This window comes from Pelophylax lessonae (assembly GCF_965119305.1).
Source record: "Pelophylax lessonae genome assembly, chromosome: 2".
Lineage (NCBI taxonomy): Eukaryota > Metazoa > Chordata > Amphibia > Anura > Ranidae > Pelophylax > Pelophylax lessonae.
This window is the reverse complement of record NC_138769.1, coordinates 526,668,799-526,696,280: the sequence shown is the minus strand read 5'-3', so window position 1 is coordinate 526,696,280 and position 27,482 is coordinate 526,668,799. Positions and strand designations below refer to the sequence as shown.

The 27,482-nt window shown below is 47.7% G+C and overlaps 1 protein-coding gene and 1 pseudogene across 2 annotated transcripts in view; one reads left to right on the top strand and one right to left on the bottom strand.

The window, feature by feature from the left end:
• Positions 1-27,482, top strand: part of TDRD3 (tudor domain containing 3) — a 565,755-nt gene that overhangs the window by 342,942 nt on the left and 195,331 nt on the right. The window lies entirely within an intron of this gene.
• Positions 2,243-2,732, bottom strand: LOC309548422 (ATP synthase F(0) complex subunit C2, mitochondrial-like; annotated as a pseudogene). Its single transcript has one exon. The product of its transcript is annotated as an ATP synthase F(0) complex subunit C2, mitochondrial-like (transcript).

Here is a 27,482-nt window from a genome sequence, read left to right as displayed (position 1 = left end):
CCACAGCATGCCCCCAATCAATGCACAGTGGCCACAACATGCCCCCAAACAAAGCACAGTGCCCACCACAGCATGCCCCCAATCAATGCACAGTGCCCACAGCATGCCCCCAATCAATGCACAGTGGCCACAGCATGCCCCCAATCAATTCAGAGATGCCAGCGTGCCCCCATTCAATGCAGAGAGACCAGCGTTCCCCACTTTCAATGCAGAAATGCCAGCGTTCCCCCCGCAAGACCAGTTCACTTACCTCACGGCAGCTTCTCTTCAGTCCCCAGGTGTCCTCGAGTCCTCAGTCCTCCCGCCTCCTCATCGCCCAATGGCATGAGTTTTGCCTTTCGGCCAATCAGGAAGTGGGAGGACTCGCTCCCTGATTGGCCAGGAGGAGGATCCATGTGATAATAGCAAATTTTCATTCGCTATTGTCACACAATGGGCGGGCTCAGGCGCAGAGTGCTCTGCGCCCCGGCCGCCACAGTAAAATAGTTTAAAGTTCCTCTGGCGGCCCGGCACCGCTTGATCCACGGACCGGTACCGGTCCGCGGCCCGGTGGGTTGGGGAACACTGCTTTATAGTACAAAAACAGCAGATACTCACTCACTATTATAATATAAATATAATTTCTACTGTGAATTAGTGAAAGTATTATATCTTGTATCATGTGTATGTATGTAATAAATATGCCCAGAAGTCGGATATACAGGGTATTTTAACTGGGAGTCAGAAATTAAGCTATATGAAGGGTAGAGGGGGGAAAATAACATTTTTCTAATAAAGTAGTACTAAAGGTTGAGACTTTTGTTCATGGATATTATAATTTTAAATATAATGCGCAATACTGGTAAACTTTTACTTTAAATGTAATTGTAATGCCTTATGTCACCTCTAGTCTGTCAGCCCCAGCTTCTGTGGGTTCAAATGCTGATCTTCCCTGCACAGAGCCTTTAACCACCCCCCATCCCCGCTACAGCCTATATACGGCTGCAGCGCGGACTTGAATTTTCGGGAGGCCGTTTTTAAACGGCCTCCCAGTGACACGCCCCCAGCGCGCTCCCGCGAGCAGGCTGCGGGGAAAATCTGTGTCGGCCGTGTCCCTTGGACATGGCCGATCACAGATCGTGGTGAATGGCCAATCACAGCGGCCATTCACCACGTGATCGGGCCGTCCAATGAGCGATGATCTCATATGTAAACATATGAGATCATCTCTCATCGCCGGCGCTCCTTCCTCACACGGAGCCTGCAGTGTGAGGAAGGAGGGGGAGCCTCACAGCGCCGGGGACACAGGAGAATGTAATCAGGGCACCGATCACCAGTGCCCTGATTACTAAAGGTAAAAATACACACACAGTGCCCCCCCATCAGTGCCCACAGTGCCCGCCATCAGTGCCCCCCATCAATGCCCACAATCAGTGCCCATAGTGCTGCTAGTCAGTGCCCATCAGTGCCTGCTCATCTAGGCACTGATGAGCACTGACTGGCAGCAGTGTGGGCACTGATGGTGCTGCCCATCAGTGTCGCTCATCAGTGCCACCCGTCAGTGTCCAGTGCCATCCGCCAGTGCCCATCAGTGCCGCCCGTCAGTGCCGCCTCTCAGTGCCCAGCAGTGCCACCTGTCAGTGCCCAGCAGTGCCACCTCTCAGTGCCCAGCAGTGCCACCTCTCAGTGCCCAGCAGTGCCACCTCTCAGTGCTCATCAGTGCTGCCTCTCAGTGCCGCCTATCAGTGCTCATCAGTGCGGCATATTAGTACCTCCTCATCAGTGCCCATAAGTGCCACCTCATCAGTGCCCATCAGTGCAGCCTATCAGTGCCCATCATTGCCGCCTCATCAGCGCACATCAGTGAAGGAGAAAAATTTATTTTCAAAATTTACTCGCAGAAAATAAGAAAAACTTTTTTTTTTTTTTCAAAATTTTCTGTCTTTATTCTTTTTTTTTTGGAAAAAAAAAAAACCCAGAGATGATTAAATACCACCAAAAGAAAGCTCTATTTGTGTGAAAAAAATTATAAAAATTTCATAAGGGTACAGTGTAGCATGACCGTGCAATTGTCAAAGTGTGAGAGCGCTGAAAGCTGAAAATTGGCCTGGATGGGAAGGGTGTTTTTTTTTTTTTTTTTTTTTTTAATTCTTAAAGTTATTTATTAGCCAGAATCTACTGGCACCTTGTGGCAAGGGGCCCAAACCCTGTATACTGCCACAGAGAAACAGGACTGGATGACAAAGAGGATTTTGCAAGACAAAAAATTATTCACATGGCGAACAGGATGAGGAAAGCAACCATGAGACAGAACAGTCCCATAGCTTCAGAAAGGGCAAAACCCAGGATGGCATAGGAGAACAGTTGCTGTTTAAGGGATGGATTCCTGGCATATCCAATAATGAGACTTCCAAATACTGTACCAATACCGGCTCCAGAACCAGCCACACCTACAGTGGCAGCTCCAGCACCAATGAATTTAGCAGCAGTATCAATGTCCCGGCACACTGCACTGGTCTGAACCCCTCGTGATGGAACCAGTGACACCTCCTGAGACTGCTCTGTCTTGAATACAGGGCGGCTCAGCAAGCTACTGGAAAGAGGTCAGCAAAGAAGACAAGCACCATTCCTCACCAAAATTGGGTTGGACATAAGTTTGGCGCAGGCGTACATTTTACTGGTTAAGGTGGACAGACAGGGGATACAAGAATGCCACACAGGTGATCCTTGGCGGGGAGAGAATGAAGAAGCGGGAAGGGTGTTTAAGTGCACAGAAGGCAAGTGGTTAAAGTGATTGTAAATGTTGGATTTTTTTTCCTTTTTATAACAACAAACTTGTCATACTTACCTGCTCTGTGTAATGGTTTTGCACAGAGCAGCACTTATTCTCTTGTTCTGCCCCCCACCCACGGCACTTCTGGCTCCTCCTGCCTTCAAAGTGCCCCTATAGGAAGCAGCAAAGTATAGTTACAGCCATATTCCCAAATGGAATAAATTATTTTCCTCAAAATTCTGCAAACAACACCCCATAATGACCATGTGAAAGAAGTTTGAAATCTTTGCAAGTTTATTAAAAAAAAAAAAAAAATCCCATGTACATAAGTATTCAAATCCTTTGCCATGACACTCAAAATTAAGCTTCCGGTGCATCCTATTTCCACTGATCATACTTGAGATGTTTCTACTACTTGATTAGAGTCCACCTGTGGTAAATTCAGTTGATTGGACATGATTTGGAAAGTCACACACCTGTCTATATAAGGTCCCATGGTTAACAGTGCACGTCAGAGCACAAACCAAGCCATGAAAACCAAGGAACTGTCTTGTAGACCTCTGAGACAGGATTGCATGGAAGCACAGATCTGGGGAAGGGTACACAAAAACTTCTGCAGAATTGAAAGTCCCAATAAACACAGTGGCCTCCATCATCCGTAAATGGAAGACGTTTGGAACCACTAAGACTCTTCCTAGAGCAGGCTGCCAAGCCAAACAGTGATCAGGACAGAAGGGCCTTAGTCACGGAGGGGACCAAGAACCTGATGGTCGCACTGACAGAGCTCCAGCGTTTCTCTGTGGAGAGAAGAGAACTTTCCAGAAGAACAACCATCTCTGCAGCACTCTACCAATGAGGCCTGTATGGTAGAGTGGCCAGATGGAAGCCACACCTCAGTAAAAGGTACATGACAGCCCACTCAAAGTTTGCCAAAAGGCACCTAAAGGACTCTCAGATCATGAGAAACAAAATTCTCTGGTCTGATGAAACAAAGATTGAACTCTTCGGCCTGAATGGCAAGCATCATGTCTGCAGGAAACCAGGCACCACTCATCACCTGGCCAGTACCATCCCTACAATAAAGTATGGTCATTGGAGCATCATGCTGTGGGGATGTTTTTCAGCAGCAGAAACTGGGAGACTAGTCAGGATTGAGGGAAAGATGAATGCAGCAATGTACAGAGACATCCTTAATGAAAACCTTCTCCAGAGTGCTCTGGACCTCAAACTGGGGCAAAGGTTTGTCTTCCAACAGGACAACGACCCTAAACACACAGCCAACATAACAAAGGAGTGGCTACAGGACAACTCTATGAATGTCCTTGAGTGGCCCAGACTTGAACCTGACTGAACATCTCTGGAGAGATCTAAAAATGGCTGTGCACCAACGCTTCCCATCCAACGTAAGAGGTCCTGCAAAGAATAATAGAAGAAACTGCCCAAATATAGGTGTGCCAAGCTTGTAGCATCATACTCAAAAAGACTTGAGGCTGTAGTTGGTGCCAAAGGTGCTTCAACATAGTATTGAGCAAAGGCTGTGAATACTTATGCACATGTGATTTATTTTATTTTTAATACATTTTCAAACCATTTTAAACCACTTTCGTTTACACTGTCATTATGGGGAATTGTTTGTTGAGTTTTGAGGTAAATAATAAATGTAACCCATTTTGGAATAAGGCTGTAACATAACAAAATGTGGAAAAAGTGAAGTGCTGTGAATACTTTCCAGATGCACTGTTACATAGGTAATATTTATTAAAGTCGAACTTCACCCAAGAGGGCACTATATAAATCCTGTATTTTAATAAGATAGTTTTAATTGTTGGTATGCATATAGCAATTAGTAGTGCACAACTTTTATTCAAAAACCAATAATGCTTTTGTAAACTAGAATTCCATTTTAAGGCTTCTTTCACACGGTCCGCCTCCGCAGGCGGATCCGTGTTGCTCAGCGGTGATCGATCCGCGATCCCCGCTGAGCCGGGCGGATGACAGCTCCGTCTCCGCTTGCAGAGCAGAGAGGGAGGTGTCTCAGCACCCGCTGCCCTCTATGGGGGATCGGAGGAGAGCGGACCGCTTGTCCGCTCTCATCAGATCCGCTCCACTCCGATTACTGAACAGATGGAAAAATAGGGTTTCCATCCGTCCAGATTTCAGCACAGGATCGGATGCGGATGGCAGCGGGTGTCAGCGGAGGTGACCTCCGCTGACACCCGCTGCCCCATAGAGCTTCATGGAGGATCCGATCAGATCCACCTAAAAAACTGACAGGCGGATCTGATCGGACCGTCCGTGTGAAAGAGCCCTTAGTGTATACTTTGGCATTCTTTGGTTTTTTTATTTTTTTTTTTATTATTAGTTATGCTTTAGAATGAACATTTCCATGTCTTCATATTTAAAAAACATTAGTTTAATAATTACTTTCCTCACAGAGAAATCATTTTTCTGTAGAATTTTATTCTTCTGTGCTATTTTTACTGTACTGATCAGAAACATTGCTTTTCCAAGGGGTAATTTATTTGTTACAAACAAGAGTACTCTTATCTATTCTTTTCTCAGTACTTTTACTTTACTGTTTATTTTTATTATGTGTTGCAAGATTATGGTTTGTGCAATGACTGCAATTCTAGGAATGTGGCTACTTGATTTTACTTGCATACCTATTTTTCTCTTTTTATACAACATAAAGTTAATTTCAGCAACTGTATACCTCCTTGGCTGTTTTTTTAAACATTGTGCACAGATAAAGAAAGAAAAATGCATTTTATGAACATGCACCAAGTTGATCTTTTCATTTTTTTTGTGATTACTGGGTACTAAGTCATGTGGGAAATATTCATGCTGGCATTAAGGGGAGAACATGCCTCATGGTAAAGAACATAGTAAATGACACATATGATGCAGTCTGTGTCACTATCATTAGGAGAGGGCCTTTTTTTTTTTTTTTTCTTTGTCCTGTAACCATTTTAACAGTCACCAGCTCTCTGCTCAGGGAGCTGTTAGAACTGAGCGATCAGTGGTGTTAGATTGCTCGGTTCTCCGTGTCTGAGCCAGCAAGGACAGATGCAGCATCGGACCAATGCGCTGCAGCTAGGTAAGTATGATTCTAGATAAAAATTATACCCTCTTACTTCCCTTTTAAGGCAGAAATATTGTTCTTCTGGCCCAAAGCCAGCATCTTTATTTGAGGTTCTTCTTGATGCTGGTCTTCAGGTGTCTTAATTGGCTGGTGCAGGATGACGTCACTCCCATGTATGCGTGGGAGTCATTCATTCTGGCACACTGGAGCCATGCTAGAAATTTATACTGAGCTGTGTAATATGGAAAAAAGACTTAAGGCAGGTAAATAAAAGCAGACTATTTTAAGCATCCCCAACAGTGTAATATGGTTTGTCTCAACCCCTCTAACTAACACTTTTGCTGGATGCTTAAGCCTGTTATCAAAAGTGGAAAACCCATGCCAGGCATCCCTATTTGCATGCTTTTTCCAGGTTGGGAACACAATTTATTGACAATAGAAACTGAACATGCCAGGAAATGGTATTTGCAGAATGAAAAGTAGAATTGTCATTCTTTGTCTCTCTTTCAGAAAATGTTTCTATTAAAGTAGGCCTATCATTAAAATCTATACATACAGCACATGTCCCTATTAACAAATCACATTATTCTATTTTTTTTTTTTTTTTTTAAAAAAGGTAAATATATTTAAGTAAAAATACAAAATTTGCTTGCAATCACTTGTTTTTAAATGGTTTTGCGCACTTTCTGTAAATGGAGACTTGTTTTTGTTTACATAGGGATTTCAACCCTGCCCCTTTAGCACAGGCAAAATCATGTTTAAAGTGATATTAAAGGCATTTAAAAAAAAAAAAAAAATCACAAACTTGTTATACTTACCAGCTCTGTGCAACGTTTTTGCACAGGGCAGTCCCGATCCTCCTCTTCCTGGGTCCCCCACTGGTGCTCATGGCCCCTCCCTTCTGCCGGGTGCCCTCAGAGCAAGCAGCTTGTAATGGGGGCACTCAAGCAGGCTTGCTCCTGAGCTGCTGCTCTGCGTGTCCATTCACACATACAACCACAGCTTAGCCCTGCTGCCTCTCTCCACATTGGCTCACTGGCTGTGGTTGAGAGGAGCCAAAGAGAGTCAAGGATCTTGTGCACAACGCTGGATTGCAATGGGGCTCAGGTAAGTATTTTTTCTAAAAGACTATAAAGTTTTTTATTGAAAAATAGAGACCTACAGATGAACTAGTGAATATTACAAACATTAAATTGAACAAACAAACTACAGGTGACACTATACTTAACCACTTCCCACAAACCAATGTACCTGTATGTCGGCTTGAAGAAGTGATTGTACCAGGGTGATGCCTGCAGCCAGAGGCATCACCCCGGTACCATTTTTTTTATAGCCGGGAGTCAGCTTTCTGGTGATAATAACCGATGCTGTTAACTCAGCCATTATCACAGGGAGCTGGAGCCCCCCCCCCCCCCCCCGCTGTCTTTAGGCACTCTGTCTGGGTCTCCTGTCCCACCAGGAGACCCGTGCGTTAAGCCGGCACAACTGCCAGCTGGTCAGAGATTCGGCTTTGATTGGGTCTCCGATCAATTAACCCGGAAGCGGCGTGACAATGTCACTTCTGGTTTATTTGGCTGCCAACAGCGCCAGTTTTTAAAAAATGACAGTATTCAAAAATGCAGATTTTGGCGTCTTGAATATTTTCAAAGTGGCTGTTAACCCACACTGCTAAGTTTATATAATACACTATTTTCTCTTGCGTCCTCCGACAGTCGCCACCCACTCATACAGTCTTCACCAATGGGGTATTGACTTCCTCACCTTAGGAGTAGCTAGGCAAAAGACTTGTTAGAACAAAAGCATTTCCATAGACACACCCATAGGGCTGTCCCACTGGTCCAATACCCCTCCTGCAATAGCCACCTCAACTCAGTTTGTCTTCTGCCTAGTTCAGGAGTAGTCAGGCTTCCCTGTGCTGGGGCTACAGTCTCAGCCTTCTTCTTCTATTTTATGATTTTATTTTCTGAAAATATCTTTTTTTCTTTGCATTCCTAGCTGTTTATTTTGTCAGCTTTTAGTTAGTCGGATCTTCGGATGAAGATGGAGTTTGCGCAGCTGGGAATCGGACTGGTTGTCCTGGTTCTATGTGTTCGCCCCGGCCTCATAAACGACCCATCCCTGTCCTCAGGGATGCAGCCTTGTGGGGTGGCTACCTCACCGGACACATGCACGGTTCGTCCGTGCACTCCTGGTGTCCTGCGTTTTTGGCTGGCGGCACTCCCCTGCCATCTGAGGGTGGGCAGTTTTCCGTTTATTATGAGGCACCGCACGCCATCGGGTACAGGTAAGTACACTCTGTGTGGGGCCTCTGTCTGGGTTCGGCAGTCCTCTGTGTCTGTGGTGTCCCCTATGTCTGTGCGTTTTTGGGCTCCCTGATCCTGGTCCCTGCGGGGGTTTTTTCTCTCACAGCCTGCGCTGTGCTGCTTTTGGGGGATCCCTCTCCTGTGTCACTGAGGTGCTTGGAGGTACAGACTAGCGTGGCGACCGCTGCGGGGTTGAAAACTGGCGGTCCGCCATTTTTAGTTGTGGGCAGCATGTCTGGCTTCACTGAGGGCGCTTGTATAGCATTGTGTGTAGTGTATTTTGGCGCCTTGCGACGCCATCTTGTGTGTGGCAACGATCGTTCCGAGCACATGTGGGCGGCCATCTTGCCGAAGCCTCCCATTGCTTTGCATAGGCATCCATGTTTTCTTAGCCTGCAGCCTCTGTTCAGTCTCTGCGGTGACATCACTTCCTTCCTTTACTCTGAAGTGACCAGAGGAGCTGGTAACACACTTCTGGGGCTCTGTCCTGTTGTCTTTTTCTTTTCCTCCATTGTGCAATCTTCCTGGCTCAGTTTGTCCCTGCGGGGGGTCTGTGTTCCACAGCCATTGTAGCGGTGTGCTGCGGGGGTCCGCAGCGCTCTAAAAGGGCCAATACCTCATTAAAAAAAAAAAACACTTTTTTGCAATGGAATCTCAGGACAGCAAATTCCCTCCAGCTTTGGTGGGGGATTCAAGTTCTTCTGAATCCTCTACTCTGACTAATCTGGCTGCTGTTGTGGCGTCTTTGGTGTCCAAAATAGATGTGCTGATGTCTGAACGCGCTGCTAGAAAAAGGCCTAGGATTTCCTTTTCTTCTGATTCTGAATGTGACATGGTTGCTGTAGGTAGCGTGCCCCTTTCAGGGTCTCGCTCTTCTCAGGACCCGCAAGAGTCTGAGGGGGAGGCGGAGGTTACAGGGGTGGATGATTCCCCCCCTGGGACACCGGATGCGCTGATTTCTGCCATTAAAGAAACACTACATTTAGAGGATGAGCCCAATCCTCCGGACATTGTGTCATCTTTTGTTACACACAGGACCCGTAAGATGGAGCAGGTTTTTCCCTGCCCCGCTGAGTTTCATCACACTGTGAATGAACAATGGCGCAATTTAAAACACACCTTCACGGTGCCTAGGAGGTTTCAACTTCTGTGTCCTTTTGCGTCTACTACGGTTGCACGCTGGTGTGTGGCTCCTCAAGTGGATCACACTGTAGCCAGATTGAGCAAGGCTACTCTGGTTCCTACAGAAGATTCTCTGGTATTTAGGGATCCTACGGATAGGAGGCTGGAATCGCTTGCCCGCCACAATTATGTGGTGGCGGGTTCCATGCTCAGGCCTATTTTCGCCTCTGTCATGGCGGCTCAGGCTGTGGCGGACTGGACCAAGGTGCTCAGACGCACACTCGTGGCTGATTCTGCCCCTCCCACTACCGTGGAGATGGTGGACCAGATTTATCAAGGGGTCATGTATTTGTGCGATGTGGCCTTAAATGAGGCCCCTTTGGCTGCACGCCTGTCCATTGTCGCGGTGCTTAGCCGTCGGCTGATCTGGTTAAAGAGCTGGTCGGCTGACCAGAAATCTAGGAAGGCCGTGGCTGACATTCCCTATGCGGGGTCTCGCCTTTTTGGGGAATCCCTGGATGAATTGATTAAGGGAGTCACTGGGGGCAAGAGCACTCTGCTACCCCAGAATCTTAAGGGCAAGTTTTTCCGCGGCAAGCGGGGTCCCGCCTTTAAACCTAATCAGGGTTCCTTTCGTGCCTTCAAGTCACAGTACAAGGGGAAACCCTTCAAGGGCCAGGGTGGCTAAAAGAAAGCCCTGGGCCGACAAACAAAAATCCGGCCAAGGTGGTGCGGCGGCCCAGTCCGCCTCTGCCTGAAGGGGTGCCCTCACCCATTTCAGGGGTGGGGGGACATTTGCGCGGTTTCCTCCAACCTTGGCTTCTCCGAGTTCAGGACAGGTGGGTTCAGGAAATCGTTCGATCAGGGTACAAGATCAAATTTCTTTCACGGCCGGCGGACATATTCTTTCCCTCAAATCTTCATTTGACCCCAGGGCGGTTACAGGACCTGCAGGATCTCCTCGCTCAGGGGGTAATCGTCCCGGTGCCTCATTGGGACAGGTTTCGGTGGTTTAACTCAAATCTGTTCACTGTGCCAAGAAAGGAGGGCAAAATGCGTCCGATTCTGGACTTGAAAGCTCTGAACTGCTTCGCGCGCGTTCGAAAATTCCGTATGGAATTGCTCCGCTCAGTGGTAGCCTCTCTGTGCCCGGGAGAATTCCTGGCCTCTATCGACCTGAAGGTTGCATATCTACACATCCCCATATTCGAGGGTCATCAGAGGTACCTCTGATTCGATGTCGCGGAGGAACACTATCAGTTTGTGGTGTTACCTTTCGGTCTTGCTTCGGCTCCAAGGGTCTTTACCAAAGTGCTGGCTCCTGTTCTGGGGCTGCTGCGGGCGCAGGGAATTGCGGTCTTGGGTTATCTGGATGATCTCCTGTTAAGATCGAGTGCCAGTCAGAGCCTGCTGCACGATCTGTCCACTACGGTCCAGACGCTCCAGGAGTTCGGTTGGACCATCAACATTCAGAAGTCGACCTTGTCTCCTTCAGTTCGTCTCCCGTATTTGGGAATGGTTCTGGACTCTGCTCAAGCCAAGGTGTTCTTGCCGGAGGACAAGCTCCGGACCCTACAGTCCGAGGTCAGGTCCCTCAGGGACAACGAATCCTCGTCACTCAGGACCTGTATGCGGTCTCTGGGGTTGATGTATCGGCCTTCGAGGCGATTCCATTTGCGCAGTTTCACACGCGGTCTCTCCAAGCGGAGATCCTGGCCAGGTGGGACAGACTACCTCAGTCCTTGGATGTGAGAGTGTCTCTGAGTGGCCAAACCAAAATGGATCTCTTGTGGTGGCTTCAGTCCCCGGCTGGGAAGGCAGGGAAATCCTTCCGGCCGTTACTATGGATGGTGATTACCACGGATGCCAGCCTGTCGGGCTGGGGTGGCGTCCTAGGCAACCTGTCTGCCCAGGGCACTTGGTCGGAGGAGGAATCCTCCCTTCCGATAAACATATTTGAATTGAGAGCGATCAGGCTGTGCCTGCTCCATTGGTCGGATTGCCTTCAGGGCTGTCCTGTACGGGTGCAGACGGACAATGCCACTGCGGTGGCGTACATCAACCAAGGGGGCACCAGGAGTGTCCGGGTGGCCCAGGAAGTGACCAGTATTCTGTCTTGGGCCGAGACTCATGTCCTGGCGATATAAGCAGTTCACATTCCGGGTGTGGAGAATTGGCAGGCCGATTATCTGAGCCGCCAGACCCTGGACCAGGGGGAATGGTCCCTGCACCCGGAGGTATTTCTAATGCTGTGTGCAAAGTGGGGATCCCCGGATGTGGATCTGTTCGCGTCTCGGCTAAACCACAAGGTGGAAAGGTTCATGGCATGAACGCGCGATCTTCTGACAGACACCTCGGATGCGCTGGTGGTGCCTTGGCGTCAGTATCGTCTGATCTATGCATTTCCTCCGATTCAGTTGTTGTCCAGGTTCCTTCGCAGGTTGGCCTCGGAACCAACATTGGTGATTCTGGTGGCGCCGGACTGGCCACGCCGGTCCTGGTACGCGGACATCGTTCACCTGGCCGTCGAGCCTCCTTGGCGGCTGCCAATGCAGGAAGATCTGCTGTCTCAGGGACCGATCTTCCATCCTGCTTTACAGCCGCTAACTTTAACGGCATGGCTGTTGAAAGCCAGGTCCTGAGAGACAGGGGTCTCTCCTCAGAGGTCATTCCTACTTTGATCAAGGCTAGAAAAGCCTCGTCTGGTAAGATTTATTACCGTACATGGAAGGCTTATTTTGCCTGGTGTGAGTCCAGGGGTTTCTCTCCTCATTCATACTCGGTGGCGAGAGTGTTGGCTTTCCTCCAATCTGGTGTGGACCAGCGCCTTGCGTTGGCGATGATTAAGGGCCAGGTTTCTGCACTGGCTGTTCTTTTTTCAGCGCCTTGTGGCGTCTAATTCTTTGATTCGCACTTTCATTCAAGATGTGCGTTACTTGGCCCCTCCTAGAAGGGAGCCTCTGCCTCCATGGGACTTGAACTTGGTTCTGTCCGTATTACAACGTTCCCCGTTTGAAAACATCAGGGAAATTTCATTACCTCTGCTATCGAAAAAGGTTGCCTTTCTGGTAGTGATCACTTCTGCTCGCAGAGTGTCGGAGTTGGCGGCGTTGTCTTGTCGCTCCCCTTACCTGGTGGTTCATAGGGATAAGGTGGTCTTGCAACCTATCCCGTCCTTTCTTCCAAAGGTGGTTTCGGATTTTCACATCAATGAGGACATTGTCTTACCTTCGCTCTGTTCGAATCCTAAGCATCCTAAGGAGATTGCCTTGAATTCTTTGGATGTTGTCAGGGCGATCAGGGTTTACCTGTCATCGACTGAATCCTTTCCGAAATCGGATTCCCTCTTTGTCCTTCCTGAGGGACCGCGGAAGGGTATGGCTGCGTCTGCGGTGACTAGGGATGCACCGAAATGAAAATTTTGGGCCGAAACCGAAAATTCAGGATGCCCTTGGCCGAAAACCGAAACCGAAAATTACTTTTTCCCCCAAAATTTTTTAAAATGGATAGAACAGGGGCATACACCAAAAACAGGTAGTGACGTACACCTGTCGCTGCCACCCTGTCAGAGTATATGTACTGTGATGGGTTGGCAAGAGGTTCATTTAATTACCAATGGTATTAGTATTATGCAGCATGAGGGGTTAATGTATTGTCACTGCTGGTCACTCATCTATTAGTGACCGACCAGTGGCAGGTAATTAACCCCTTTGTGCTGCATTAGTGCAACCAGTATCAGTGCAACCAGTGTTAATTAACACTGATACTGGTTGCACTAATGCAGCACAAAGGGGTTAATTACCTGCCACTGGTCGGTCACTAATAGATGAGTGACCAGCAGTGACAATACATTAACCCCTCATGCTGCATAATACAAATACCATTGGTAAGCTGCCTCAGCTCCCCCCCATCTCCCCCCCCCCACACTGCCTCAGCGTCCCCCTCCTCGGGTGTCCTTCATTCAAAAGTCCCGCCTCTGGCCGGCGGCACCGCCTCTCAATGACGTCCCTCCTACGATCTGTGCATTATGAATGGACATACCAGGCGGGGGGGCGGGGGGAGCGGCCTCTATAGAGAGAACTAATGTGATCCATCCCTGTCAGCTCAGCACGACTATGTGTGAATGAGAACAGAACAGAACTGACCTGACACCGGGCGGGGGGAGCAGCCGCTATTAGCTGTAACTATGTGAGAGCTTCACTTCCCTGTCAGCGGAGATACATGCCTGTCAGGGAAGTGAAGCTCTCACATAGTTACAGCTAATAGCGGCCGCTCCCCCGCCCGGTGTCAGTTCTATTCTGTTCTCATTCACACATAGTCGTGCTGAGCTGACAGGGATGGATCACATTAGTTCTCTCTATAGCGGCCGCTCGCCCCGCCCCCCCCCCCGCCTGGTATGTCCATTCATTAATGCACAGATCGTAGTAGGGACGTCATTGAGAGGCGGTGCCGCCAGCCAGAGGCGGGACTTTTAAAACCTGCCCTGTGCTGCGCTGCGCCCTCCTCCTTCCCCACGGCGGCCATATTTATTTTCGGCAATGTTAACCCATAAGGCTCATTTTCGACCGATAATTTCGGTGGCCGAAATTTCGGTGCATCCCTAGCGGTGACCATTGCAAAATGGTTTAGACAGACAATTGTTCAGGCCTATTCGTTGCGGGAAAGGGTACCACTCTTCCCTGTCAAGGCGCACTCTACCAGGTCGGTGAATGCGTCCTGGGCTTTCCGGCATCAAGCCTCAGTGGCCAAGGTGTGCAAGGCTGCGACTTGGTCGTCAGTGCACACCTTTTCCAAATTCTACAAAATTGATGTTCTGGCATCGGCGGATGCCTCCTTTGGCCGCAAAGTTCTCTGTGCGGCAGTCCAGTAGGGGACCCAGTTTTTATGCGGGTCCCTGGCTTTTGGGGTTGTTTACCCCTTGGTTATTTGCTTTCCTGGGTTGTTGCTCCTGTTGAGCCTTTTTTGTTGCCCAGAGGGTTACCTTTCTGTTCATGTAAGGTTCCTTTCTCTGAGATGGGTACTGCATTGCCTTTTCTGATGGTTGCGTTTCCCACCCCTCATGTCTACACTGCTTTGGGACATCCCCATTGGTGAAGACTGTATGAGTGGGCGGCGACTGTTGGAGGACGTAAGAGAAAACAGAATTTTTGTAAAATCTTACCGTAAAATTCCTTTCTCTGAGTCCTCCGACAGTCGCCGCCCCCGACCCTCTTTTGGGGTTCTTATACACTTAACTGCTTTTATACCAAACTGAGTTGAGATGGCTATTGCAGGAGGGGTATTGGACCAGTGGGACAGCCCCATATGGGTGTGTCTATGGAAATGCTTTTGTTCTAACAAGTCTTTTGCCTAGCTACTCCTAAGGAGAGGAAGTCACCCCATTGGTGAAGACTGTATGAGTGGACGGCGACTGTCGGAGGACTCAGAGAAAGGAATTTTACGGTAAGATTTTACAAAAATTCAATTTTTTCTAATGCTAGGTGCTTCTGTCACTGTGTTTTATAAAAATAAATGCTGTTTTTACCAGATTTCAGAGTGCTGATCGACCATCACTTGACCCCTTGCCTCTGTCTCCACCGAGATGCCTCGCTGACATCAGTCAGGAGGGGAGGAGGTGAAGAGGAGACAACCGGCTGGTCACGTGACAGCTGAGCGGCTCTCTGAAATCGAGAAAAGCCAGCATTTTTTTTATAAAACACAGGGACAGAAGCACCTAGCATTAGGGGAAAAAAGAGGATCATATAAGGTATTAAAAGGTTTTTCTGCAGCAGAAGTGGATGGGGCGGGCACCTGACACAGGAGCAGAAAGCGGGAGGGGAGGGGGGGAGGAGGACAGAGGAAGACAGGAGAGTTGCGGCTAGCAGAGACACATACACTGACCACTGTGTCAGGGCTCAGCAGCCATGATACACCGTGGTCAGTTTACAGGGGGAGGGCAGAAACTGGTAAGATCAACCAGGTATTTCAGGTGATACTGAGGGCCAAATTACACATCGCAAGCACTGTGCTGTGTAACATGCTTTAAAGGAACAGGATCTTTATTTTTTTGGGGTAACAAACGTTTTACATGCAAAGGATGGATCTGGGGTCTTTTAGACCCCAGATCCCTCTTTAAAGAGTACCTGTCAGTTACTATTACTGTCACAAGGGATATTTAAATTCCTTCTGACAGCAATAAAAGTGATCTGATTTTTTTTTTTTAAAGGAACAGTGAAAAAAATAAAAACTGGAGAAAAAAAATATTTAAAGCGCCCTCGCCCCCATTTGCTCGCGCACCAAAAGAAATGTATACGTAAGTCGCGGCCGCTAATGTAAATGGTGTTCAAATCACGCGTGAGGTATTGCTGTGATCGTCAGAGCAAGAGCAATAATTCTAGCAAAAGAACTGTAAACATGTAACTGTTAAAAAAATGTTAACGTAACACCTATGGAGATTTTTAATTCAGTGCAGTGTTTTTTTTTCAAAAACAATTGCGTTTGAAAGACCGCTGCACAAATACTGTGTGACATATATTGCGTTCTCCAGAGTCTTTGCTAAAAATATATATATAATGTTTTGGGGTTCTAAGTAATTTTCTAGCAAAAAATACTGATTTTTAACTTGTAACAACATGTGTCAGAAATAGGCTTGGTCCTTAAGTGGTTAAGAGAAAAATCAATTTACATTATCCGCTTGCACACAAGTGAAGCATAATTGAGAAACATTGCATAAGCTTTGGGAAATACATGTAAGTCGGTTTGTGCCATATAAATATCAGGTAAAGGGTATCAACAGACCGAAACAATCGATCCCAAATGTTATTGTATTTATTAGGGCATTCCCTATTTGCATAAAAAACTTTTTAAAGGGTAAAATATTGGGAACATGAGTGAACCATATTGTCAGAGGGGGGGGGGGGGTAGATTGCCTAGATCCAATGGTGAGCCACTAATTTATGGGCACTAAATACAGTTTAACCACTTTACCGCTGCTCACTGAGCTGCTACTGCGGCAAAGTGGTCCGTTATCGTCTGGCGACGTAGACCTACGTCGCCAGACATCCCCCTCTCTCGGCGGCGCGCTCCCGCTGTATTCAGTCACAGCGGGAGTTGGGCCAGGGGAGGACCGCCGCTCTTCCCCATTTGTCGGGGAATCGAGTGTGGAGATCTGCCCGCTTGTTTTAACAAAGCGGATGGATCTCCTAAGTGACAGGCAGGGTCCGATTGCAGGGTTCAGCATAGCTCACCTCCCCCCACACACGTCAGTAAGCACCAGGCATACATTAACCCCTCCCTCTCCAATAAAAATTAACCCCTTCCCTGCCAGTGTCATTTTTACAGTAACAGTGTATATGTATAGCACTGATTACTGTAGTAATGTCACTGGTTCCCCCAAAAGTGTCAAAAATGTCAGTCAAGGGTCCGATCTGTCCGCCGCAATGTCGCAGTCCCACAAAAAAAAATCACAGATCGCCGCCATTACTCGTTAAAAAAAAACACCAAAAATGACAGAAATCTTTCCCTTAGTTAGTAAACGCAAAAACTTTTGCACAAACCAATCAAAATACGCTTATTGCAATTTTTTTCACCAAAAATATGTAGGAGAAAACAAATTGGCCTAAAATGATAAAAAATTTAGATTTTTACATTTTTTTTTGGGGGGGGGGGGGGGTTTCATATAAAAAATTAAAAAAATATTGTTTTCTCTTACGTCCTCCGACAGTCGCCGCCATCTTCATATTCGTCACAATGGGGTATTAGACTTTGCTCCGAAGGAGTAGCTAGGCAACAGAATATGTTAACATTAAAGCTTTTAACATATCCCACCCCCAGGGGGTGGTCCCCTCAGTCAATACCCTCCTACTTCCTGCATCCATATCTCAGTTTCAATGTCTAGCTTGTCAGGAGTAGCTGGATCTCTCTATGCTGGGGCTTTTTGCCTCAGCCTTTCTCTTCTTTTTTGATTTTTTGTTTGAGTTTTTTCTCTCTTTACTTAGCTGTTCTTTTTGTCAGCATTAGTTAGTTCTTCTGATGAAGAGGATTCGTGTGGGCTGGGTCTCGGGCTGATCCCCCTGGTCGCAGGTCGTGGGTCAGTGGCTTCCCAACCTGCCTTCGAGCGTTCAGCCAGGTAACGCTCCTGGCACAGTGAATGACCCATCCCTGTTCGGTGCAGGGATGATTGGTGAGGTGGCTACCTCACTGGACGCTGTGCGGTTTCTTAACCCCGATTTTGTGCGTCCTGGATGCGACTCTCCCTGCCTCATGTGCAGCGGCTTGTTCGCCTGTGCGGGTTCCCCACGCCATTAAGAGGTAAGTGTATCTATGTGGGGACCTGTCTGTCGGGGGGGGTGTCAGTCTGGGACTGTGTAACCTGCCTCTGTTCACACCGTTTGGCTCCCTATCGCTCTGGCTGCACGCTGTGGGCTGCAGGGGGGGGGGCTGTGTGGCACTGTCTGTGTCAGCCTGTGTAAGGTGTGAAGGGCTGTGTGCTGTGGGGCATGTTTTGTCATGTTTTGGGCACAATACAGCGATCGCTGTGGCGATCCGCCATGTTTTTTCACGTGTGGTGTTATATGCATCACAGTAGTGGGGGAGCGGCGGTTTCGGCGCCAAACGGCGCCATTTTGACTGCGCTCGCTCCAGCCGCATGTTTTCACTGCGGGCGGCCATTTTCTTGTAGCCTTCCATAGGCTTTAATAGAGCGCCCTGATTTCATCACTTCCTCTTTCTTGGGTGCACCGATCGAGGCGGCAGCAGCAGCAGGGGTCTCTTCAGGTTTTATCCTTCTGTTCTTCCTATATCCATTGCCTGTGTTCAGTTTTGTCCCTGTGGGGGTCTCATTGTGCTTGTGTGTGTGTGCGGTGGGCTGCGCTCGCCGCGCTTGTTAAAGGGGCAATTAACCCTTTATTCTCTGGCATATTTTTTTGGGGCAATGGATTCTCAGGAGGGCAAATTTCCTGCCACCTTGCTGGGAAGCCAGGGGACTGCTGTTTCCCCCCCAGGGGGGGATTTAGCCGAAGTGGTGGCTAACCTTGCTGCTCAGGTGCAGATGCTGGTGGCTGCTCAATCCACTAAAAGACCCAGAGTTTCTGTTTCCTCTGATTCTGAGGGTGATGGTGATGGGGCTGCTATGGCTGGGGTCTCCTTATCGGGGTCCCGTTCCTCCCTGGATCTCGTGGGGTCCGAGGTGGAGGCTGAGGTTGAGGGGGTTGATAATTCTCCCCCTGGCTCGCCTGAAGAGCTTGCAATCATGGATGAATTGGTTGCTTCTATAAAACAAACGCTGCGTTTGCAGGATGAACTGTGTCCTCCTGCTGCCCTGGCGGCTTATGGGACGCAGAAAAGACGCAAGACATCGCAGGTCTTTCCCTGCACTGATGATTTTCAGCGCGCTGTTAAGGAACAATGGCGCAATTTACGCAAGCCTTTTGCTGTGCCAAGTAGGTTCAGGCTGCGTTATCCTTTCACGCCTGCCACTGATGAACGGTGGTGTGTGCCACCCCCGGTGGATCACGCGATTGCGGTTTTGAATAAATCCACTGCGATTCCTGCAGAGGATATTCCGGTGTTCCGAGATGCCACGGATAGGAGAATGGAGTCTCTTGCCCGTCATACTTATTCTGTTACGGGTTCGATGCTGAAAGCTCTGTTTGCCTCTCTTTTGGCAGCCCAGGCTGTCGCAAGTTGGACGCAGGTGCTTAGGCGCGTCTTAGTGGCTGATTCGGCCTCACCGGCGACATTGGATATGGTGGATCAAATCCATCAGGGTGTCATGTATCTGTGTGATGCGGACTTGGATTTAGTGCCGTTGGCTGCACGTGTACAAAGCGTGGCGGTGTTGTCTCGCCGCCTGGTTTGGTTAAAGTGTTGGTCTGTGGACCAATCTTCGAGCAAGACCTTAGCCAATCTGCCTTATGATGGATCTCGCCTTTTTGGGGAATCCTTGGATACGTTGATAAAGGGGATCACGGGCGGTAAGAGCACTCTCTTGCCCCACTTCCCCAAGGCTAAGGGGGCTCCTGGTAAGAAACATACTAATTTTCGGCCTCCTCAGGGGTCCTTTCGTGCCTTCGTCGCACTACAAGGGCAAACCATTCAAGGGTCAAGTCTCCCAATAGAAGCCGTGGTCTGGTAAACAGAAGTCCGGTCAGTCCGGACCCGCTGCCCATAACAATGCGGCCTGAAGGGGCACCCTCACCCAGTTCTGGGGTGGGGGGACGCTTGCTCGGTTTTCTTCAACCCTGGCTGGCCCGCGTGCGGGACCGGTGGGTTCAGGAAATCGTTCGATCTGGCTACAAGATCGAGTTTCTCTCTCGGCCGGAGAGCAGATTCTTTCCCTCAAATCTTCAACTGTCTCCGGAGCGTTTGCGGGATCTGCACCTAGCGGTGCGGGACCTGAGGGCTCAGGGAGTGGTGGTTCCGGTGCTTCATCGGGACAGATTTCGGGGGTTTTGTCCAAATCTGTTCACCGTGCCCAGGAAGGAGGGCAAGGTTCGTCCAATTCTGGACTTGAAGGCTCTGAACCGCTTTGTGCGGGTTCGCAAGTTCCGCATGGAATCCCTGCGGTCGGTGGTGGCTGCCCTGGTTCCGGGGGAATTCATGGCCTCCATCGATTTGAAGGATGCGTACCTTCACATCCCGATTTTCGAGGGTCACCAGAGGTACCTTCGATTCGCCATTGCGGAGGATCATTACCAATTCGTGGCGTTACCTTTTGGTCTCGCATCGGCTCCACGGGTTTTCACCAAGGTGCTTGCACCCGTTCTGGCTTTGTTGAGGGCCCAGGGCATCTCTGTCCTGAGGTATCTAGACGACATTCTGGTTCGGTCTGCGACCAGCCAGGGTCTGGAAAAGGACCTGTCCGTCACGATGCAAACTCTGCAGGAGTTTGGTTGGACGATAAATTTTCCAAAGTCGACGCTGAGTCCGTCAGTTCGTCTTCCCTACCTGGGAATGATCCTGGACTCGGTCCAGGCGAAGGTCTTCCTGCCGGAAGACAAACTCAGGACTCTTCAGGAGGAAGTCAGGTCCCTCAGGGACGTTCCGCACTCGTCTCTGCGGACGAGCATGAGATGTCTGGGATTGATGGTCTCGGCCTTCGAGGCGATTCCCTTCGCCCAGTTTCACACGCGGGGTCTCCAAGTGGAGATCCTGTCCAGGTGGGACGGGCGACCTCATTCTCTGGATCTTCAGATCTCGTTGAGCCATCGCACCAGAAGGGATCTTCTGTGGTGGCTCCAGTCCCCGATGGTATCGGGGGGCAAGTCCTTTCGTCCTATCTCATGGACAGTGATCACCACGGATGCCAGCCTGTCGGGCTGGGGTGGCGTTCTGGGCGTTCTGTCCGCCCAGGGAACTTGGTCGGAGGGGGAGTCCTCCCTTCCGATCAACATTCTGGAATTGCGTGCGATAAATCTCTGCCTTCGTCGCTGGACGGACAGGCTGCAGGGCTGTCCGGTTCGGGTGCAGACGGACAATGCCACGGCGGTGGCCTACATCAACCACCAAGGGGGCACCAGGAGTGCCCGAGCGGTTCGGGAAGTGGCCGACATTCTGTCTTGGGCCGAGACTCATGTCCCGGCGATAACGGCAGTTCACATTCCGGGGGTGGAGAACTGGCAGGCGGACTATCTGAGTCGCCAGACCCTGGATCAGGGGGAATGGTCTCTCCACCCAGCTGTCTTCCAGATGTTGTGCGCAAAGTGGGGTCTTCCAGATGTGGACCTGTTCGCGTCTCGTCTGAACAACAAGGTGAGAAGGTTCGTGGCAAGGACGCGCGACCCTCGGGCAGACGCGTCAGACGCGTTGGTGGTCCCGTGGCATCAGTACAGACTGATGTATGCGTTTCCACCGATTCAATTGCTGTCCAGGTTCCATGGCGTCTACCTCTATGGTATTTGAAGAAAGTGGTAGACTTTAGTGAGTATCTGGTACAAAGTTCCTGGAGGGACAGTAGACCATTTTTGGAATATGACGCTATGTTGTGCATTCCAGCTCACTTCCAATCAGTAAAGGTAGTGCCAGGGATCAGGGATTTCAAAGTTTCCAATGGGAGGAAGTGGAAAGCTTTCATCGAAGGACCATGTAAAGAGTTAACTATTGAGTTCCACATGTTGATAGTTGCTTTAACTGTATCCAGAAAATGTGAAGGGCTTGGTTGTTGGATCCAGGAGGAGCTAATGATGAGCTTAAGGTCCGCTTTAGTTGCTGCGGATTCAATTTGAGCCCAGGGTTGCCTAAGAGCTGGGTTCCACCAGGGCCTAGATTGTAAAAGAATCGTGCCTTTGTAGTAACATGTTACATTAGGAGCTCCTATTACTGCCCTTTTAACGGGTGCATGTAGTATCTCTTTCTTGAGGCATGCTTTTTTGGATTTCCAGATGAAGGTTTGGAGGATACTCTGCACCTGCCTGAGCTGAGCTTTGGAGTACGGAAGCGGTAGTGGTATGAGATGCTGGGGAGTAGGAACATTTTTGTTAGAGAAATACACCCTGCCCACGGGGACACTCCAGACCTAAGAGTAGCACATCATTTAGTTAAGGTAAGATTAAGTGTGGAGAGGGTGAGTGACCGAATTTTAGAAGTCTTGGAAGTAAGTTGAATGCCTAGGTATGACAAAGTGTCGAGAGGAGCTTACGAAAAGGGAGAGACCCACGCAATTTGCTGTTTGACTTGTGTCGGGATACCTATAGGTAGCATGTGGGACTTTGAATGATTCAATTTGTATAAAGCGATAGTTCCGAAATGCCCCAGCAGTGTACAAAGAGGTGGTAGGGATTGCAGCGGGTTCATTAAGAAGATAAGGATATCATCTGCGTATAGCCTGATTTTATGTTGGGTTTTGTCTATAGTTAGGCCTGAAATTGAGGCATATTATCTGATTTGTTCTGCCAATGATTCCATAACTAGTGAGAAAATTATTGGGGAGAGTGGGCATCCCTGCCTTGTTCCATTATTTATCTCAAAGGAATCCAACAAGAGGTCCAGACTTTGGCAGAAGGTTTGGAATATAGGGTAGTTATTACCGAAAGAATCCGACCGTAAAATCCAAATTTAGAGAGAACCGCTTTTAAGTAGGCTCAGTGGACGCAGTCAAATGCCTTTTCAGCATTGAATGAAATAAGCTTGTTAGAGAACCCGTCAGGACCTGGGGATTTATGTACAGGAAGGGTTGTCATTACTTTAGCCACTTCCTCTTTGGTGAATGATGAGGAAAGGCTAAAGCGCTGCTCCTTTGTTATCTTAGGAAGCGTAATCTCAATCTTAATAAGCATTGCAACCCCCAATACTGATAGGGAAGCAAGGGTAGGCTAACTGCCAGCATTTATAACACACAGGGCATGCCCTAATTGGACGTAACAGAAGAGCATGTAATTGAGAAGAGAGAATTCCAATTTTAAAATATTAAAAGATTTGAGCTCCCTGTTACCCACCACTTGCGAAAGTAGGAATGCGCCTTTGGAGATCCATACCCCAGGGTCGGGAATAGGCAGTTGTTCAGGCAGCAGTTTGTTGATCCATAGAAAGGTATCATTATAGTACTCAGGAGCATCCGTCTTAGACCTGGTTTGGTCCCAAACACATTTTTACTGATATGAAATACTATTACAGGGGTAGCTGTTCTAAAGAACCACTAAGTCCTCTAAGTATGTCACAGACTGGATGTGAAGGACCCAGACTAATAGGGGTCAGCAACTAGAGCTAGGTACCTCTGCCTGTCATTTTTGTCTATATGATAAAGGTGCGACAGCTGAGCTGCCAAGTAATACATACTAAAATCGGGTAAGGCAATATCCCCCATTCCTTGAGCCTTTAGAACCACTTTAACAAATGTTGATACCAAAGTTCATTGGCAGCTAAACTCAAAATGAAGGTGGAGAGGGCTTCTTATTTCTATATTTAGGCCTCGCGCACACTGCTGCTGTTAAACTCACATTTTTGAGTTTAGACCTTTTTTTTTTTTTCTGCCCTTAAAGCCGAGTTCCACCCTGGGAAATCTTTTTTAAATAAAAATACCCTCGGGACAGTCAGGGCTAGTACATTCCACAATGGCTAGCCTCTGATCTGTCCCGGGTTGCACTTACCTTTTAGAAGAAATACTTACCTTGAAAATGTATTGTCCAGCGCTGCCATCTCAGGTGTGGGCAGCTTGAAGCCAGCACGATCCTCTTCTGTGTCCTCTTCCGTCTTCTTCGGTCCCACGATGCACTGCACCGGCCTCGCCGTCACTTCCGGTGCCACAGCGTCATCCCTGCACAGCTTCTGGGCATGCCCAGAAGCTGTTTAGCAAGGTATGACGGCGCCTGCACCGAAACTGACGTCGGGGTCAGTGCAGGCGCATTGATTCCTGGGAAGGATGACGTTCAGCTCCCAGGAATCAATGCATGCCAGGAAGTGACGAATTGCCGTGGCCGCCGAGGGGAGGAAGAGGAAGTAAGGTAAGTATATTTTCTTCTAAACCAGGTAAGTAAAAAAAAAAAAAAAAAATTGCGATTATCCATTTGTTTTTCAGGTGACCCGGAGCGAGAAGATGGAGGTAAGTATAATTTTAGGGTGGAACTCCGCTTTAAACTCCCCTAATGTTATCCTATGTGTCCATGCACACATGGACATTTTTAGCAGTTTAGTAACGGAAGTTAAGAGGATGTTCTCTGAACGCCCTAAAACAGCATTCAAGAGAGGCAATTTTGATCACAAAAAACACAGAACTCTGTTAAACGCGCCTAAATGTTAGGTGCGTTTAGCATTTCAGAGTGTTTTTTTCAGTGGCCAGAATAAATTAAAATTCTGGCCAATTTAATAAATTCTCTGTTAAACCCTGCTAAACTCACCTAAACTGTTTTGAAAAAATGCAGCTTAGGTGAGTTTATAATGCTGATTTCATCCCATCAGAATAAACAGCGTTTGCAGGAAGACAGTGTGCGCGAGGCCTTAGGCGCTCCATTCACACCTGAGCGTATGGTTTTCGGGTGTTTTTTCAGGCGTTTTTCAGGCGTTTTTTACAGGTGTTTGAAGGCAGGCATTGACATCTAACAAAAACATTTGTAATCTGCCAAAAAAGAATCTCATGTACTTTTTTGAGCTTTAAGCCTCGTACACACGTACCGATTATTGGCCGTGAATTTTCGGCCGCCGCCCGATCGGCCGATTATCGGCTTGTTAGTATGATGCTTCCGACAACCGACTGCGACTTTTCGGCCGAACAAAATCTGGTGTGCATGCTATAAAATTTTTGTTGGCCGTCAGCAGAGCGGCCGATTGTTCCTCAGTCAGTACAGATTTCGGCAGACAAAAATCAGTTGAGCAAGACTGGGCATGCTCAGAGAAGAAAAAACACACGGAAAGTTAACCATCACAATGACATCACTTCTGCAGTTGGTTGTTGTTGGCCGACAAAATTTGTGTGCAGTCTAGAGCACATTTCAACCAACACAACAACAAAAGACAAAAGATGGCTGATCGGTCGGCCAACAATCTGTGCGTGTGTACGAGGCTTTAGGCGTTTTGCTTCAGGCAACAAAATGCTCATATGTGAACAGGGGCCATTGAAATGAGTATTTTACGAGCTGAAAATTGCTCAGGTGTGAACAGGGCCTTAGAGGTCTCCACTAACTTGGTTGCCAAAATCAGGCAAACATTTTGCTTGAGAAATCCTAATTTGATCAAGAAAAACATAAACAAGATATGCCTAAAGCAAAGTATGTACAGAAATGGCATCAAAACATTTTTTTTTTTTTTTAAATAGGTTTTTATATTTAGTGAATAAACAGTTTTTTTTTTTTTTACCAGAATGGAAATGTTATTTCACATTAGTGCTTTGACTAGCACACATTTTTCTGTTTTCTGAGAGGCAAGCTGAAAGTAGGACTTCAAAATGTTAAAAGGCATGTGTTTTATTTATATCAACAAAGTGACTCATTGCTATTAAGAGAACATACTTCCATTTCACTTTTCATAGTTCATCAGTAATAACGATTCAATTCAAATTCCATTAGACAGGCATATTTGGTCTGCTAACAGAGGTGCAGTAAACAGATTTTGTTTAATGTATTCAGGCTCCTATTTATGACTAAATACTTTACTCTGTTGTTTGCAAAGCTAATGGATTTAGTGGGTATTTAGTTTTTCTTGCCTGACTATTTTCTCATTACTTTCATCACTAAATCACTTGTCTCATTATTATACAAAAGATGTGCTTTATTTTAGATGGTAACCATTTTATTTGCATTGCGAATATGCTGAAATTGTGGCCACTCAATGTCCATATGTAAAGCTACTTCTGGTGATTTTTTTTTTAACTGTAGGTGGTTCTTGATGTCCAGCCAAGTGACTGTTTTTAAAGGTTAAGTTCACCTTTTGGCGTATGTTACACATTACACCTGTATTTAGGGTGTGACATGCTCCCCCTGAAACCCCCAACTTGACAACGAATGTGGTTTCTTACTCCCCCGCACCTGTCGCATTTCAAAATCGTTACAGCTGTATGGAGAACCACCATTTCATTAATTCATAGCAATCTATGAATGAATAAACTACAAATCCCATCCTCCACTGCAGCAGATAGCTTATTGTTCTCGGCAAACTGAGGACGCAGATGAGTATCCTCATAAGACATTGACACTTTTTTCATCTTCCTAACTGAAAGCCTGTAAAGAGTTGCAAGCAAGAAAGCTGGAGAAGTTGTCTGCATATGCCTGACATTGCAGTGCTTTGCAGGCTCCTTTGGGGGAAAATAATAAATGCTACATTTTTTTTCTGTACAAATATGTGCATTTGTTATTTTTTCCCCAAGGCCTGAGAGGAGCGCCATGGAAATATGATGTAATTGGTCTGTTGCTCTCAATAACCTCTCCAAAGTCCTTCTAGTTAGAAAGGAATTTGAATGCATAGCTGTATTATTAGCAGGCAGGCACTCAACTTGAAAGTGTGTGTGTGTGTGAATATACAGTGCCTTGCGAAAGTATTCGGCCCCCTTGAACTTTTCGACCTTTTGCCACATTTCAGGCTTCAAACATAAAGATATAAAACTGTAATTTTTTGTGAAGAATCAACAACAAGTGGGACACAATCATGAAGTGGAACGAAATTTATTGGATATTTCAAACATTTTTAACAAAAAACTGAAAAATTGGGCGTGCAAAATGATTCAGCCCCCTTAAGTTAATACTTTGTAGCGCCACCTTTTGCTGCGATTACAGCTGTAAGTCGTTAGGGGTATGTCTCTATCAGTTTTGCACATCGAGAGACTGACATTTTTGCCCATTCCTCTTTGCAAAACAGCTCGAGCTCAGTGAAGTTGGATGGAGAGCGTTTGTGAACAGCAGTTTTCAGTAGGGATGCACCGAAATGAAAATTTTGGACCAAAACCGAAAATGCAGGATGCCCTTGGCCGAAAACCGAAACCGAAAATTACTTTTTCCCCCAAAAAAATTTAAAATGGATAGAACAGGGGTATACACCAAAAACAGGCAGCGACGTACACCTGTCGCTGCCACCCTGTCACAGTATATGTACTGTGATGGGTTGGCAAGAGGTTAATTTAATTACCAATGGTATTTGTATTATGAAGCATGAGGGGTTAATGTATTGTCACTGCTGGTCACTCATCTATTAGTGACCGACCAGTGGCAGGTAATTAACCCCTTTGTGCTGCATTAGTGCAACCAGTATCTGTGCAACCAGTGTTAATTAACACTGATACTGGTTGCACTAATGCAACACAAAAGGGTTAATTACCTGCCACTGGTCGGTCACTAATAAATGAGTGACCTGCAGTGACAATACATTAACCCCCTCATGCTGCATAATACTAATATCATTGGTAAGCTGCCTCAGCTCCCCCCCACCTCCACTGCCTCAGCCTCCCCCTCCTCGGGTGTCCTGCATTCAAAAGTCCCGCCTCTGGCCGGCGGCACCGCCTCTCAATGACGTCCCTACTACGATCTGTGCATTATGAATGGACATACCAGGCGGGGGGGCGGGGCGAGCGACCGCTATAGATAGAACTAATGTGATCCTTCACTGTCAGCTCAGCACGTCTATGTGTGAATGAGAACAGAACTGACCTGACACCGGGCGGGGGGGGGGGGCGGGCGGAGTGGCCGCTATAGAGAGAACTAATGTGAGCCATCCCTGTCAGCTCAGCACGACTATGTGTGAATGAGAACAGAACTGAGCTGACACCGGGCAGGGGGGCGGGCGGAGCGGCCGCTATTAGCTGTAACTATGTGAGAGCTTCACTTCC